The sequence below is a fragment of the Papio anubis genome, chromosome 7 (assembly GCF_008728515.1).
Source record: "Papio anubis isolate 15944 chromosome 7, Panubis1.0, whole genome shotgun sequence".
NCBI lineage: Eukaryota > Metazoa > Chordata > Mammalia > Primates > Cercopithecidae > Papio > Papio anubis.
This window is the reverse complement of record NC_044982.1, coordinates 95,798,205-95,813,324: the sequence shown is the minus strand read 5'-3', so window position 1 is coordinate 95,813,324 and position 15,120 is coordinate 95,798,205.

Sequence of the window (15,120 nt, the reverse complement as noted above, 5' to 3'; positions counted from 1 at the left end):
AGACCAGCCTGGCCAACATGGTGAAACCCCATCTCTAATAAAAATGCAAAAATTAGCTGGGCATCATGGCAGTCGCCTGTAATCCCAGCTTTCGGGAGGCTGAGGCAGGAGAATCGCTTGAACCTGGGAGGCAGAGGTTGCAGTGAGTCGAGATTGCGCCATTGCACTCCAGCCTGGGGGACAGGAGCAAGACTTCATATCAAAACAAATAAAACAAAACCGGGCATGGTGGTATGTGCTTGTAATCCTAGCTACTCAAGAGGCTGAGGCAGGAGAATCACTTGAACCCGGGAGGTGGAGGTTGCAGTGAGCCAAGACTGCAACCACTGCACTCCAGCCTGGGCGACAGAGGAAGACTCCATCCCCCCCAACAACAACAACAACAACAAAAATTAATGTGAGGCATCTGAGGCTGGGCACAGTGGCTGTAATTGCATCCAAGAGTTCAAAACCAGCCTTGGCAACATAGTGAGACCCTGTCTCTACGAAAATAAAAAATAAAAAATAAAAAAATTAGCCAGGCATGGTGGCACATGCCTATCGTCCCAGTTACTCAGGAGGCTGAGGTGGGAGGACTGGTTGAGCCCGGGAGGTTGAGGCTGCAGGGAATTATGACTGTACCACTGCACTCCAGCCTGGGTGATGGAGTGAGACCCTGTATCAAAAAAAAAAAAAAAAAAAATGAAGGAATGAGTTTGAAAGCACACGGTATCTGAGTTTGTGGCTTCTACTAAGGTTTGTTTTTTTGCAGGTGGGCATAACATCCTCTTTGACCATTTCTGATATGAAACATCTAGTTCAATGTTAGCACAACTCAGGTGAGTACTCACTGACTCAAGAAAATGCCTGATGAATGCAAAATTGGAATTAGGAGCTGGCTATTTGCTTTTCAAAACATTTTTCTTCAGTGCTGTTTTTGATACCCAAATCTCTTAGAGAGTACTGACCAATAGAAATATAATGTCACACAAGTATGTAGTAAAAAATTTCCTAGTAGCTACATTTAGAAAGTAATCAGAATACGCGAAATGAATTTTGATAATATAATTTCATTTAACTCACCGTATCAAAAATATTACCCTTTCAACATAGAATTAATATGAAAATTATTAAGGAGATATTTACATTTCTTTTTGGTAGAAAGTCTTTGAAATCCGGTCTGTGATTTACCCTTACAGCACATCTCAATTCAGACACGGAAGTTTTACCAGAACTACTTGATCTGTATTTAGAGTTCACAAAATTTACAGTTGAAAAGTAGATTTATATACCCAAGTTGTTCCAAATATATTTAAAGGTTTTTTTTTTTTTTCTTTCTTTCTTTTTTGAGATGGGAGTCTTGCTCTGTTGCCCAGGCTGGAGTGCAGTGGCACGATCTCTGCTCACTGAAAACTCTGCTTGCCAGGTTCAAGCGATTCTCCTGCCTCAGCCTCCTGAGTAACTGGGATTAGGGGTGTGCCACCATGCCTGGCTAGTTTTCATATTTTTAGTAGAGATGGGGTTTCACTATGTTGGCCAGGCTGATCTCGAACTCCTGACCTCAGTGATCCACCTGCCTTGGTCTCCCAAAGTGCTGGGAGTCCAAGTGTGAGCCACTGCACCCAACTGGTTTTCTAATAATTAAATTGAGTATCGGTTTTTAAATTTAAATTTACTACAATAAAATAAAAATTCTGTTTTTCAAGGGCACTGGCCACATTTCAAGGACTCAACTGCCAAAGTAGCGATTTTATTGGACAGTGCAGCCTTGGGGTGATTAAAATTTGCTCTTGACATTCCTGTCCAGATATCCTATCTAGGGTCTTATCTTTGACAGATATTGAAGTACAGTTGTAAAGGTTAGAACTGCAGCTCTCAGATCTGGGAATCTATTTAAAATACTGATGTCCAGGTCCTCTTTAAGAGAAACTGAATTTTTCAGGTGGGCCCTAAGCATGAGTATGTTTTTCAAAACTTCCCAGATGATTCAAATGTGTACCACCAGTTAAATGCTCTGGAAGATGAATCTGGGGCTAACTCCTTACAACAGGTTATTCCCTGTTGACTGAGCTGTCTATGGAGACCGGAACAGAAACAAGTTGGGCTTCTGTTACATTTTTTTTTCTTTTTAAAAACAGCTCCTCTCTCAGAGCTTTTACAAACTTTTAAAAGTTTTATTAGTATTCTTACTAAGTGTGAGAATTATATGAATGCATTTTTAGCTGCTTTATTACTTTATAAATTAAAAAATATTTAGCCTTTGGGTCAGCATTAAGTTGATATGTTCTTGGGGCTCTTCCCAAGAACATGCTGTTGCCAATTTATTATAAATGTTGAGGGCACCTTTCAGTACTGTGTTAATGCTTTTACTTACACTTTTTGGTAAACTGTATGATCGTAGCGTAGATCATGCACGCCAGAATTATAGCACAGCTACTTCTTGCCAACATATATTGACATAATGGCTATCATTCGATCGTGACTCACTGCAGTTGATCAGCCTAATTGGTTTCAGCAACGTGACTGATCTAACTGCAGTTACATCATTGTGGTTGAGTTTGTTTGGGTGAATTTCCTGAGCTATTGTTTTCATGTCTGAATTTGCCAATTGGTCGTTTATATAGCTGTCCTAGTTTTCATAGTGTGGGCATTTACATTACTTTATTCATCCACTATTCTTCCTTCCAGAAACCTAACAATAGTTTTTCATTTTACTTATTTAATCAACAAAACTTGGAGGTGCACCACCTACCTTGCTCCAAGGCACTGAGGTAAGTCTGACTGGCAATTAGATTTCATTTAGCTTGCCAGCTCCAGCTGCTGATTTCACCGCATTGAAAAGCATTCTGACTGAATTCACACCCAGGCTCAGTGGGAAAGAAAGCTGTGAATGGAGGAGAGAGTGTGGTCCCATTGGGAAAATATTTTCTGCCCTGTGCTTGGAGCTGAGGATATAAAGACAATAAGCACTTATTCCAGCAGAGATAAAAAATTAGGAAACCATTCTATGATATTAGTTTATAGAAAGTTCCATAGAAACACAGAAGAGAAAGCAATTTCTCTTCTGTAGGGGGTGTGGGGGCAATGGGGGTGGGGGATCAGGAGAATATGCAGTTGTCACAAAGGTAATATTTCAAGTGGGTCAGGAAGGAATTGTGGGAATTTGGCAGCAAATGAAGAAGAGCATTTTTTATGTGTGTTTTCATACATTGATATGTTACTATCAGAATAAATGAAACTGATTAATGCCATTGGTCAAGTTTAGGTACATTAATATTTGCACCTCATATATACCACGCAATCTGGTATCTATTTGTGAGAAATTCAAGGCACTTTGCAATTTCTGCCTGAAGGAGGTTCTTTGCTTCTCATGGAGGCCTTTCTCACCCGCAAGTTTATTTTTTTTTGGTTTCATTTTATTATACTGTCCTTCTTTTGCTAAAGTAATGAGATGTATATATATACATAAACTGAGAGGCTGAGATCACTGCCTGGCACATAGTAGGTAATACATATCTGTTGAATCAATGAATGAACATATTCAGATTACCTATATGTTTAGCGTAACTGGAGATCCTATCAAATGTCCTTGTCTATCTGTCTGTCTATCTATCTATCTATCTATCTATCTATCTATCTATCTATCATCTATCTATCTATCTATCACATACACACCCCTTTCTACCATCGAAGCAACTGATTGCTGATGTGCTGATGGAACAACACCAGCAGGCAGGACGATCCTGTTACAACATATTCAGATCATGCTGTTCAGCTCAAGCCCCAGTGGTTTTCCATGTCTGCGAACCGAAACCCTCTTACCCCCTGCTGGCCTCTTCTCTGGGTGCTAAGCCCCTGCCCCCTTGGGCTGAGATCACTGGGCTCACTGACCTTCCCATGACTCAGCCAGGCTGGTCCTTGCCTCCGGGGGTTTGACACTTACTCATTTTCCCCCTGCTTGGAACTCTCTAGCTCAGGATGTGCTCATGACTGGCCCCTCACCTCCTGAAGGAGGTTCTTTGCTTCTCATGGAGGCCTTTCTCACACGCAAGTTTATTTTTATTTTTAATATTTTTTGAGACAGAGTCTCACTCTGTCACCCAGGCTGGAGTGCAGTGGTGCAATCTTGGCTCACTGCAACCTCCACCTCCTGGGTTCAAGCAATCCTCCCATCTCAGCCTTCTGAGTAGCTGGGATTACAGCCACACGCCGCCATGCCTGCTAATTTTTGTATTTTTAGCGGAGACAGGGTTTCATCATGTTGGCCAGGCTAGTCTCAAGCTCCTGACCGTCCAGTGATCCATCCATCTTGGCCTCCCAAAGTGCTGGGATTATAGGTGTGAGCCACCATGCCCATTGCAGTCGCTCCCTCTCCACCATCATTCCCTACTTCTTCCTTGAGTTTTCACCAGTGCAGGTGTCACTGATGTCCTACAGATGTTACTTATTTTGTTGATTGTCTATTTCTGCTCCCTCCTCCGAAGCATGTCAGCACCACAAGGGCCAACGCCTTTGTCTGTGGTGTTCTCTGTTGTATCTCTACTGCTGAGAACATAGTAGGTCATGTGTATTGAATCAAAGAATGAACATATTCATATTGTGTGTGTGTTTAGCATAAATAACTGGGATCCTAGCATATACAACTTATGCATTCATATCGTATGTATTTTCCACATCATAAACATTCTTTAACATGGTTTTTACTTACCATATCATTTTAGCTTGTAAATATGTAATAATATGTCCTGTGGTCTAAATGTTTGTGTCCCTCCCCAAAATTCATATGTTGAAATCCTAACTCCCAAGGTAATGGCACTATGACATGGAGCCTTTGAGACTGATTAGGTCATGAGGATAAAGCCCTTGTGAATGACATTAGTGCCCTTATAAATGAGACTCAAGGGAGCACATTTGCCCCTTCTACCATGTGAAGACACAGGGAGAAGGCACAGTCTATGAACCAGGAATGTGGACCTCACCACATACTGAATCTGCTGGTGCCTTGATCTTGGACTTCCCAGCCTCCAGAACCATGAGAAATAAATTTCTGTTGTTGATAAGACTGGTCAGTATACTAGACTTTGGTATTTTATTATAGCAGCCCAAACAGACTAAGACATTAGGCTACGCAACTCGCCTGTTCCTAGGTGGTTTCAGTCCTCTGCTGTTCAAAGTCTGTCATGAACTTCTTGTCTATAAGCTCTATGGAAGAGAAGTTCTCTTATTTTATGTGGAAGTGGTGTTGCCGAGTGAAAGGGCATGAACAATTGAGATCTGAATCCACACATCAAACTGTAGAGCCTCATTTTTAGCTGGAATTGCTTCTTTTTGTGATGTTACTTGGTAAGGGGCATGTCCTCAGCTTTTGGGAGGCACAGATTGCATGGGAACTGCTGAAAGGGGACCCGTTGGGTGTACTAGGCCAGTGACTCCATGTATGGGCCCCAAGGCCTTAAGGTGAGCGACAGCAAGTGGAAGGAGGGTGCAGAATGTGGTACTGGGCTGGAATGACTTAGTGGAGTGGGGTGAACACTCTGCTCATTCACAACTGGCTTTGGGATTGTGATAGCTTCTAAACATCTTGGAGTACTAACAAGAGCCCTGGACATGAACTTGAATATGCAGGTTCAAATCCCACCTTTTCACTGACCAGCTCTGTGACCCTGAGCAAATGACTTAACCTCTGTGAGCCCTGTGTCCTCTCTGTAAAAAGGAGGTATGAATGCCTGTGAGAACAGGGTATGGGGAGGGTTCCTGCATAACACTTCGCCCTGCCCATCTGAATAAAAGGCTGCACTCACCCTTCCTAAGGAAGATCACTTCCCGATGTTGCAGTTTGAAGGTGAATTTTGAGCCTAAATTCTCTATATAGCCCAATTCTATTAGTTCCAGGTTCAGAGATCTCAGAAGAGATGCCAGTGATTCTGGGTGTAGACCTCTCCCTCCTTCCCTCCCTTTATCTTCTAAGAGGGGACATTTCTACACCTCTTTTGGGTGTCCTAAAAGGTCCATGAAGAGCAGGATGTGGCAATGGTGAGGGCAGTGGGCCCAGCCAATGTCTGTGTGGGCAGCTGAGGTCTGCAGGTGAGCACAGCCAACTGACCTCCCATGAGTGCCAGCATGGTCACGAAGCCTGGCGACTTGTTGATTAAACTGGAGAAGTGCTATTCTTAGTGGCAGGCTGTCATCCAGCCCTTATGAAAAGGGAGAGAAACCACTCAGCCAGGATCTAAAAATACTTAGAAACTGACAACCAGCTCTGGGAAGAGCTTGGACCTGGAGGCTGGCCTGGGAAGAACCAAGTGGGGGAAGACCACTTGGTGGGACTTTGCAAGATCACAGAGCCCATGGCACAAACAAATAGTTTTCTGTGTTTATGGCTCTTCATTATCTATTGTAATTAAAAAAAATTTGTAAATATTTTATACTAAGAGTAATAATGGTAAAAGCTGCTTTTAGAATACTTCCAAAATGGCAGATGCTGTTCTAAGCCATTGAGTACATTCTGTGCTTGGACTCTGCAGTGTCTCTGTGGTTGGGTCAGGTTACTGTTGCCATTTACGGATGAGGAAACTGAGTCTTGGAGATGGGGAATTTGGGCCACTCTAGTTAGCCTGATCACAGAGGCTAATTATCTGGAATGGTCTGGAATTGGCCTTTGGTTTCCACCCCTCCTCTTTGGCAGCTCAGGGTTGCTTGGTGTTATTTTCCCAGTTGTTAACGAGCTGCTTTCTTTCAACTTCTCCAGGGAGAAAATCTTGGTTGCTGGACCTCTCAGGAAAACTCTCAGTGGTGATTTGACTTTGGGCTTCTTTGTGGAATTTATGCCTCATGTGCAGTTAAGCACACGGTCAGGTTTAAGGAGTCCTGTTTCAGTTTGCGTAGAGATGGAGCTCTCTTTCCACCAGCCGGGAAGAAAGAGGCATATGGCGGCCTCATTGCTTGTGGATTGGCTCAGCACCAGAAGGCACTATTCCTTGTGGATGATTAGCACAGATGCCTGAACATGGATGCTTTTTATTTTAAAGCCATGTTAAACATGTTTATTGGCTTTAGCTTTATTTGACCCAATTTGTTGTTCCCTCCTGCATGCTGGGCACCTAGCGTGGTGGAAGGCTCAAAGGCTTTAGGACTACTCTGCATGGGTTCAATTCTAGCTCACGAGAGTCCCCAGTGACACAGCTACTATGTAGGCATATTCATTTCTGTCCTTTTATATTTTTATTGTAGAGGTTCCTGGAAGAGACAGAAGATGATGGATAGGCCGGTTTCAGGCTGCCGTCTTGAACTGGAAGTCTGTATCTCCCAATGCAGTTTGGATTTCTTTGGTTCTGATATTTTTATTTTATTTTATTCTGATATTTTATTTATTCGATGTTTTTTTTTCTTTGAGACGGAGTCTCGCTCTGTCTCCCAGGCTGGAGTGCAGTGGCTTGATCTTGGCTCACTGCAAACTCCGCCTCCTGGGTTCATGTCATTCTCCTGCCTCAGCCTCCCGAGTAGCTGGGACTACAGGCACCCACCACCAAGCCCGGCTAATTTTTTGTGTTTATTTATTTATTTTTTTAGTGGAGACGGGGTTTCACCGTGTTAGCCAGGATGGTCTCAATCTCCTGACCTCGTGATCTGCCCGCCTCGGCCTCCCAAAGTGCTGGGATTACAAACATGAGCCACCGTGCCCAGCCTATTTATTTGATTTTTTAAAGAGATAGGGTCTCACTGTGTTGCCCAGGCTGGAGTGAGTGGTGCAATCATGGCTCACTGTTACCTCAAGCTCCTGGGCTCAAGCCATCTCCCACCTCAGCCTCCTGACTAGCTGTGACTATGTGTGTGCCACCATGTGTGGCTATTTTTTTTTTTTTTTTGGAGAGATGGTGGTCCTGCTGTGTTGCCCAGGGTGATCTCAAACTCTTAACCTCAAGCAACGGTTCTGATAATTTTTTACTGACAGGTTCTGTTTTATAGTTATCTTGTTGCCATTGCCACTTCGAATTCTATGTGGAAGGGCCTGGGGACAAATAAATAAATAAATATCCTAAACAAACACCAAAATGGTGTCAGTGGTTTCTTAGTCTGCAAAGACTGCTTGCTACAGCAATACCCCTTTCCTAGTAGAAAGGGAAGGGAAAGAGGGAGGAAGAGAGGAAGAAATCTTTTGCCAATGCTGATGACAGCAGTAAGTCAAAGTCTCAGAACAAGCCCCTTCTCAGTGTCTCAGTGTGAAAAAGTGCTGAAAAGATGGGACATAAAGTGAGATAGGACAAATTGAGGAGGCACAGGGCATCCCGTGGGGTCCACTCCCACCCTACCAACTTTCTGCTTTGTTCTGCATGGTCAGAGCTGTTGTTGATAGTGGTTTCAGTTGTTCGCCATGTAATCTTGTGGAGCACTTTTTGTTTAGAGGATACTGACTTAACAAGCCCAAAGTAATCAATGGTGGTTCTCTGCAAATCAGCCTGGGAAAATTCTTCATAAGCCCCTTCTTTCACTGGGGACTCCCGGGCAGAGACTGAAAAACTGGGGCCAAGTTAAAGACAACCCCTATCAGGGAGGGGAATATTATCCTTGGGTCCGGCTGCAAAGGGCACCACCGGGCTGCCATCTTTGGAATGTACATTTCTCCCTGAGTTCTGCCATCTGTAAATGCCTCCTTGCATGTGTACTCGCCTGCTTTTATCCCTTGCTTCTCAAAACTGTCAGAAACTAACTGCCTCCTGGGTGAAGGCCCAGCAGAAGAGGACAGAGACCAGGCTAGCTTGTTCTTCTAGAAAGAGGAGAGAAGCACAGCACAAAAGTCCAAAGGCCTGTTCTATGAAGTGTTGGCTAAATGAGGGGAAATAATGCAGACACCTCTCGCCACCCACAGCTATGTTAGTGGACATAAGAAATGACTGTTTCTAGGTGACGTCTAAGATTTCTTTCCCAAGAAGTAGGAGAAAGTCTCCAAAATAAAAGTAATGTAGTCTTGAAGAGTTTATGTATCAGCTGACCTCTAGCTCATTAGAGTCCCTGATGACGCAGTTACTATGTAGGCATATTCATTTCTGTCCTTTTATATTTTTATTGTAGAGGTTTGTTGTATAGGTTTCACATAGCAACCTATAGGTTCAAAATATGAAAAGCACCGATTAGGCCGGGTGCGGTGGCTCACGTCTGTAATCCCAGCACTTTGGGAGGCTGAGGTGGGCAGATTACCTGAGGTCAGGAGCTCGAGACCAGCCCAGCCAACATAGTGAAACCCCGTCTCTACTAAAGCTACAAAAATTAGCCAGGCATGGTGGCAAATGCCTGTAATCCCAGCTACTCAGGAGGCTGAGGCAGGAGAATCCCTTGAACCTGGGAGGCAGAGGTTACAGTGAGCTGAGACCGGACCATTGCACTCCAGGCTGGGTGACAAGAGTGAAACTCTGTCTCAAAACAAAACACCACCACCAACAAAAAACACAAAGCACCAATTAATTCAGGGCATTTAGGCAGTTTACAGATTAAAGTGTTAGGATAGTTGGAAATATCCAAAAAGCAGTAGTCTGTCACTCAGCATGTCTGTTCTCTTGGCATCTTCAATCAAGTTTATCTACTTAGAAAATGTGTTTTCTGTGGAGAGACATGAGATAAGGCCAGTGGGGCAGGAATATGGCCAGCTGTTGATGACTGGGACTTTTTCACTTTGCTGGTTTCTTTGTTCCTTCTCTCCATAGGCTTTCTGCTCTTACCTCATCTTTTGCTTTCTTTTCTCTAACTCTCATAGAAAAAGACATTTAAAATCAGACTCAAGCATCTTGGAGAAGGGGTTTGCTTATACTTGGCAGGTTGTTGCTTCCTATGTCTAAGACAAAAGAAAAGGAGGCTTTGAAATGTCATGAAATGTCAAGGAAGGTTTCCTGGATGTCAAGTAGCTGTTTCCTCACACCACGGGAATGAGTGAAGTGTAGAAGAATCAGAAACATACAGATTCAATTTAACTGAAAACCCACACGTGGCTTTAAAGTGTTGCGAAAATATGCCTAGGGCCAAGTCTGATGTGGGTTTAAAAAAGAATGCAGACATGATGGGTGGCAATGGAAAAGTCTAGAGGCCACTGGGTGTATCAGCTCATTCTTCACCACGATTCTGGGGTCATACATTCCTCCTGGGATGGCTAACGCCAGGACCTGTTAAAAGGGCATGTCCAGAAACACAGACCAGGAGGATTTAGAGAAATGAGCGCAGAGGAGGGAGTGCCTGTCTCTTGGAACATTCTGGTCACATCGGCAGAGCCAGAAGAATACTTCTAAGACAGAAGTATTCTAAGTGTCCAGCCTGGCGCTAGCAATAGTTGAAGAACAGGGCCAGTTCCATTGTTGTTATTCTCAGATCTGAGAGAATTCTTCTGGTGGTCCAATCATCTGTGTGGAGCTCGAGCCAGAAGCCTGGAAGCTGGCCTCCATACCCCCACCCCTGCCCCACCTGAACTCTCCCATTTCATCAGCTATTGTCCAGTTGATTCTACTTGGCAAAGGTCCCTGGAATTATCCAAATGCCTGTCACCCCCCTGCTACTCCTCTAGTTCAGGCCACCATTACCTCTCACTAGATTGGTCCCCTCCTCCCCCACCAACCTTGCTTGCCTTCAGTCTAATTTCCACAAGACACATGGCATGAGCTTTCTAGAGCCCACCTCAGCTCCTATCATTACCCCCTTGAACTTCTTTAGGGATTGCTTACATGCTTGCAAATTCCCAACCTGATATGTGTGGACCTTCACAATTTGGCCTCTTCCTGATTTTATATCTCTTGACAACCTGTTTCCCCCTCATTCCCCTCACCCTCTCAGATCCCCAATATGCTCCAACCACTTTGAACTACTTTCAGCCAATTCCTGGCTGGGGGATCTTGGGGAAGTCAATCAACTTTCCTGTACCTCAGTTTCTTTATTTGTAAAGTGAGGATGATAGCAGCACCTGCATGAGTTGTTGAGGATAAAATAGGTTCATATATGCCCAGTGCTTCTAGCAGAGCCTGGCACTGACTCTGCCACCTCCTCGTGCCTCTTTGTATGCAGAAACTTTGTACCTGGAACTTCCTCCCACTTTCTTTGGCTTGCTTTTGTAGTGTGGTGATCACCACTTCTGTAGAATGAGCCACAGTCCATGTTGCATCATAATTATCTGCCTTTCATTCTGTACCTGCACCAGAGTAGAAGCTCTTTGAGGGTAGGGACTGTTTCTCAGGTGCCTTGACACCCCATAGTCAATCAATATTTGCTGATATAAAGAAAGAAAAAACAGCTCACAAGGAGAGACTATGCCAAATTCCAGGAATTTGCTTGTAGACCCTGGGAAGGTAATATTTCTTTTCATAAATGCACAAATGGTTATTCTTTTTTAATGAGCCAAAGGAAAAACAAATTCACCACGCTGGCATTTGGCAAAAGCCATTTCAACATCTAAAGATATTTCTTGTTCTGGAACTCAGAATGACTTTGCACCTCCAAATGTCATTTGCAAGGTTGCTGGACTGATTAGGTTTGCCTCTTAGCCCCTTCCCTGCACGTTTCCTGCCTTGGCTGGTGTTCCTTGAATGGTTTGGCATTCCAGTTTGGCCTGGGATGCCAAGGCTCCCTGTTCTGCATTTAACCTGCCTTTCTCTTGGGTGCCGAGGGAAGCTGGGAAATGCACTCTGTATTTTTATCTCGTGTGGTTGTGACTGTTTGGACACAGGGTGGTGTCCCAGGGAGGAGGCACTTTCTTTTGCCCTGGGCCAGCTGTGGTGGCCTTTGACATGGCTGAAGGATTCCGTCACTCCAGTTGGCCATGGCTCATTAAAATGCCTGGGCTTGTTGGGAACTGTATTTCCAAATCTGTGCTTCTCATAGGGCCATGGAAACAGATTAGGGTGTGTGTTTCCTAATGTGTCTGATTTGTCCATGGCCACATGAGGTGGAGGGGGAGGAGGGTGTGTAATGCAGAGAGGTGCTTTGCAAAAGTTTGCACCTGCTGTTTCCTTCTGGAAGTGTACAATCTCTTCCCCTCCCCATCCTGCAGGAATTTCTGAAAAAAAGAAAACCACCCCATTTTGTCATTTTTGCATGTTATATGTTATAAAAATTGACTGTAAGAATTTTTGAACATGTTTTTGCCAACTAAGAAGTGGTGCATACTGTTTCATTTACTTTAATTATGTAGAAGAAGCATGCTTGTCAACAAGTATTATATAATCACAAATTATATAATTTATCATACTTGGTTGAGGAAAACAATTTTAAAACATAGATGGAAGTTTAATTATGTATTAGCATTGAAAATGGGCAAAACCTGTCCTTGTGACCTAATATTGGGAATTCTTGCATTTTTGCACTTAAAAATCAACTGGATAATTGGTGTGAATTCTTTTTTTTCTTTTTGAGACAGTCTCGCTCTGTCACCAGGCTGGAATGCAGTGGCACGATCTCGGCTCACTGCAACCTCTGCCTCCGGGTTCAAGCGCTTCTCCTTCCTCAGCCTCCTGAGTAGCTGGGACTACAGGCACGCACCACCATGCCCATCTAATTTTTGTATTTTTAGTAGAGACGGGGTTTCACCATGTTGGCCAGGGTGGTCTCAATCTCTTGACCTCATGATCTGCTTGCCTCAGCCTCCCAAAGTGCTAGGATTACAGGCGTGAGCCACTGCTCCTGGCCAATTGGTGTGAATTTTTAGTTACATTCTTAAGTATTGAAGTAAAAGAGAGATTTAGGCTACTTGCCATCATTTCTTCAAAGTATCCCATTGTAAGAGTAGATAGCTTCATTTCTAGGAAAGAAATAAACAAATTGGGTATAATTCTCATAGTCTTCTCACATTAATGTGGCTTCTGAAATGTTGGAGACAGCTTGAAGGGCTACTAAAGTAAATGAAATTCAGAGATTAGGCTCAGAAAATCTAGCAGTGGACTGACAATTGTCATTTTTAAGCTCCCCTTTTCATAGTGATGTGGTTTGGCTGTGTCTCCACCCAAATCTCATCTTGAATTGTAGCTCCCATAATTCCCATGTGTGGTGGGAGGGACCGTGTGGGAGATAATTGAATCATGGGGGTGGTCTCCCCCACAGTGTTCTTGTCATAGTGAATAAGTCTCATGAGATCTGATGGTTTTATAAAGGGAAAGCCCTTTCACTTGGTTCTCATTTTCTCTCTTGCCCGCCACCATGTAAGACATGCCTTTCACCTTCTGCCATGATTTTGTGGCCTCCCCAGCCACGTGGAACTGTGAGTCCATTAAGCCTTTTTTTCTTTATAAATTATCCAATCTTGGGTATCTCTTTATCAGCAGCGTAAGAACAGATTAATACACAGTCTCCCTCTTTTTGAGTGTGGACTAGACTTAGTGACCTGTTTATAACGAAGAAAATAATGGGATATCACTTTCAAGACTAGGTTATGAAAGACCGATTTCCATTTTGCTCCCTTTCATCCTCTCAACTCGCTGCTCACTCTGATCAAGCTAGCCGCCATGTTGTGCAAAAGCCCCCACACTCACCCTCCAAGGTAGCCTCTGGCCACCCGCTGGTTGGACTTCTATCCAATATTTTGTGAGGAACTGAATCCTGTCAGCAGCTATGGTATGAACTTAGAATTGAATTCTTCCCCTGTCAAGCCTTCAAATGACTGTATCCCTGGCCAATGTCTTGATTGCAGTGAGAGATCTTAAGCTGGGGACTCAGCTAAGCTGTGTTCAGATTCCTGACCCACAAAAATAATGTGAGATAACAACTGTTGTTTAAATCCACTGAGGTTTGAGGTAATTTGTTATGTTGCAGTGAAAAATTAATATAACCTATTACTTCCTTGTTGAATTTCAACATCACTGTTCCTTATGCTTCCTGTCTTTAACCAATGGTTATATATTAAGAGGGATATCTGGGTAAAAAGCACAGTTTCAGAAATGCAACAACTTCATTCAAAACAGCCTGCCAGGCCAGGCGCGGTGGCTCACGCCTGTAATCCCAGCACTTCGGGAGGCCGAGGCGGGCCGGATCATGAGGTTAGGAGATCAAGACCATCCTGGCTAACACAGTGAAAACCTGTCTCTACTAAAAATACAAAAAATTAGCCGGGCGTGGTGGCGGGCACCTGTAGTCCCAGCTACTTGGGAGGCTGAGGCAGGAGAATGGTGTGAACCCGGGAGGCAGAGCTTGCAGTGAGCCAAGATCGCGCCACTGCACTCCAGCCTGGGCTACTGAGCCAGACTCTGTCTCAAACAAAACAAAACAAAACAAAACAAAACAAAACAAAACAAAACAAAACAAACAAACAAAAAACAGCCTGCCAGCCAGCATGTGCGGCTGAGCAGCAAATCACCCAAGGGTCTGAATCACAAACGTGCTAATTTGTTCTTCCAAACAATTACATGGTAAACACACAAGGAGGCTCTCAAACAACTTTGTTTAGTTTAAAGAGAAAATGTTTTTTATGGTGGGGGGTTGATTAAAAAAGGATACCATTGTCACGTTTCCTGATGTGAAGTTGGGTGATGGTGGAGGAGATGAAAGAGCATCTGGCTGGCAGCCAGGATAGGAGAGAGAGTGGAAGTTCCAGTAGGAGACATTGATAGGCCAAGACTGTAGGTGATAAATAGCCCTTCTGCTCACATGTGATTGGTCAAATTCAGTCATATGGCTACAGCACACTGCAAAGGGAGCTGGGAAATGTAGTCTTGTGCAGTGCCCAGAGAAGGAGAAGATGGATTTCAGCAACACACAGCAGTGTCTGCCAAAGTGATTAACTCTTAATTCATTTAAGAGGTGAATAAAATGCACCTCTTAAGTGAATTAAGAATTATGAAAAAAATGAATACATAACATTTAATTGAGCACCTATGATGTGAAGACATGATTCCAAGCATTAAAGATACAAATCAGGTGGAAAAAGTATGGTCCTTGTCCTCAAAGATGTCACAGTCTAGCTGAAGGAGTCTGTTTGAGGAAACATGGTTTGGAAGTAGTCTCAGGCTAGTTTCTACCATCCCCAGATGAAAAACAGTGGCAGTTACAAACTGTTCTGTCTATGGGCTGAAAAGCACAAATTAATCCTGGGGAGGTTTTATCCCTAAAGCCAGGGGAGCCACAAAGCTGCTCACCTTAAGACTTTTTTTGAAAGAAATTATGGACAGGACATACCTCTCC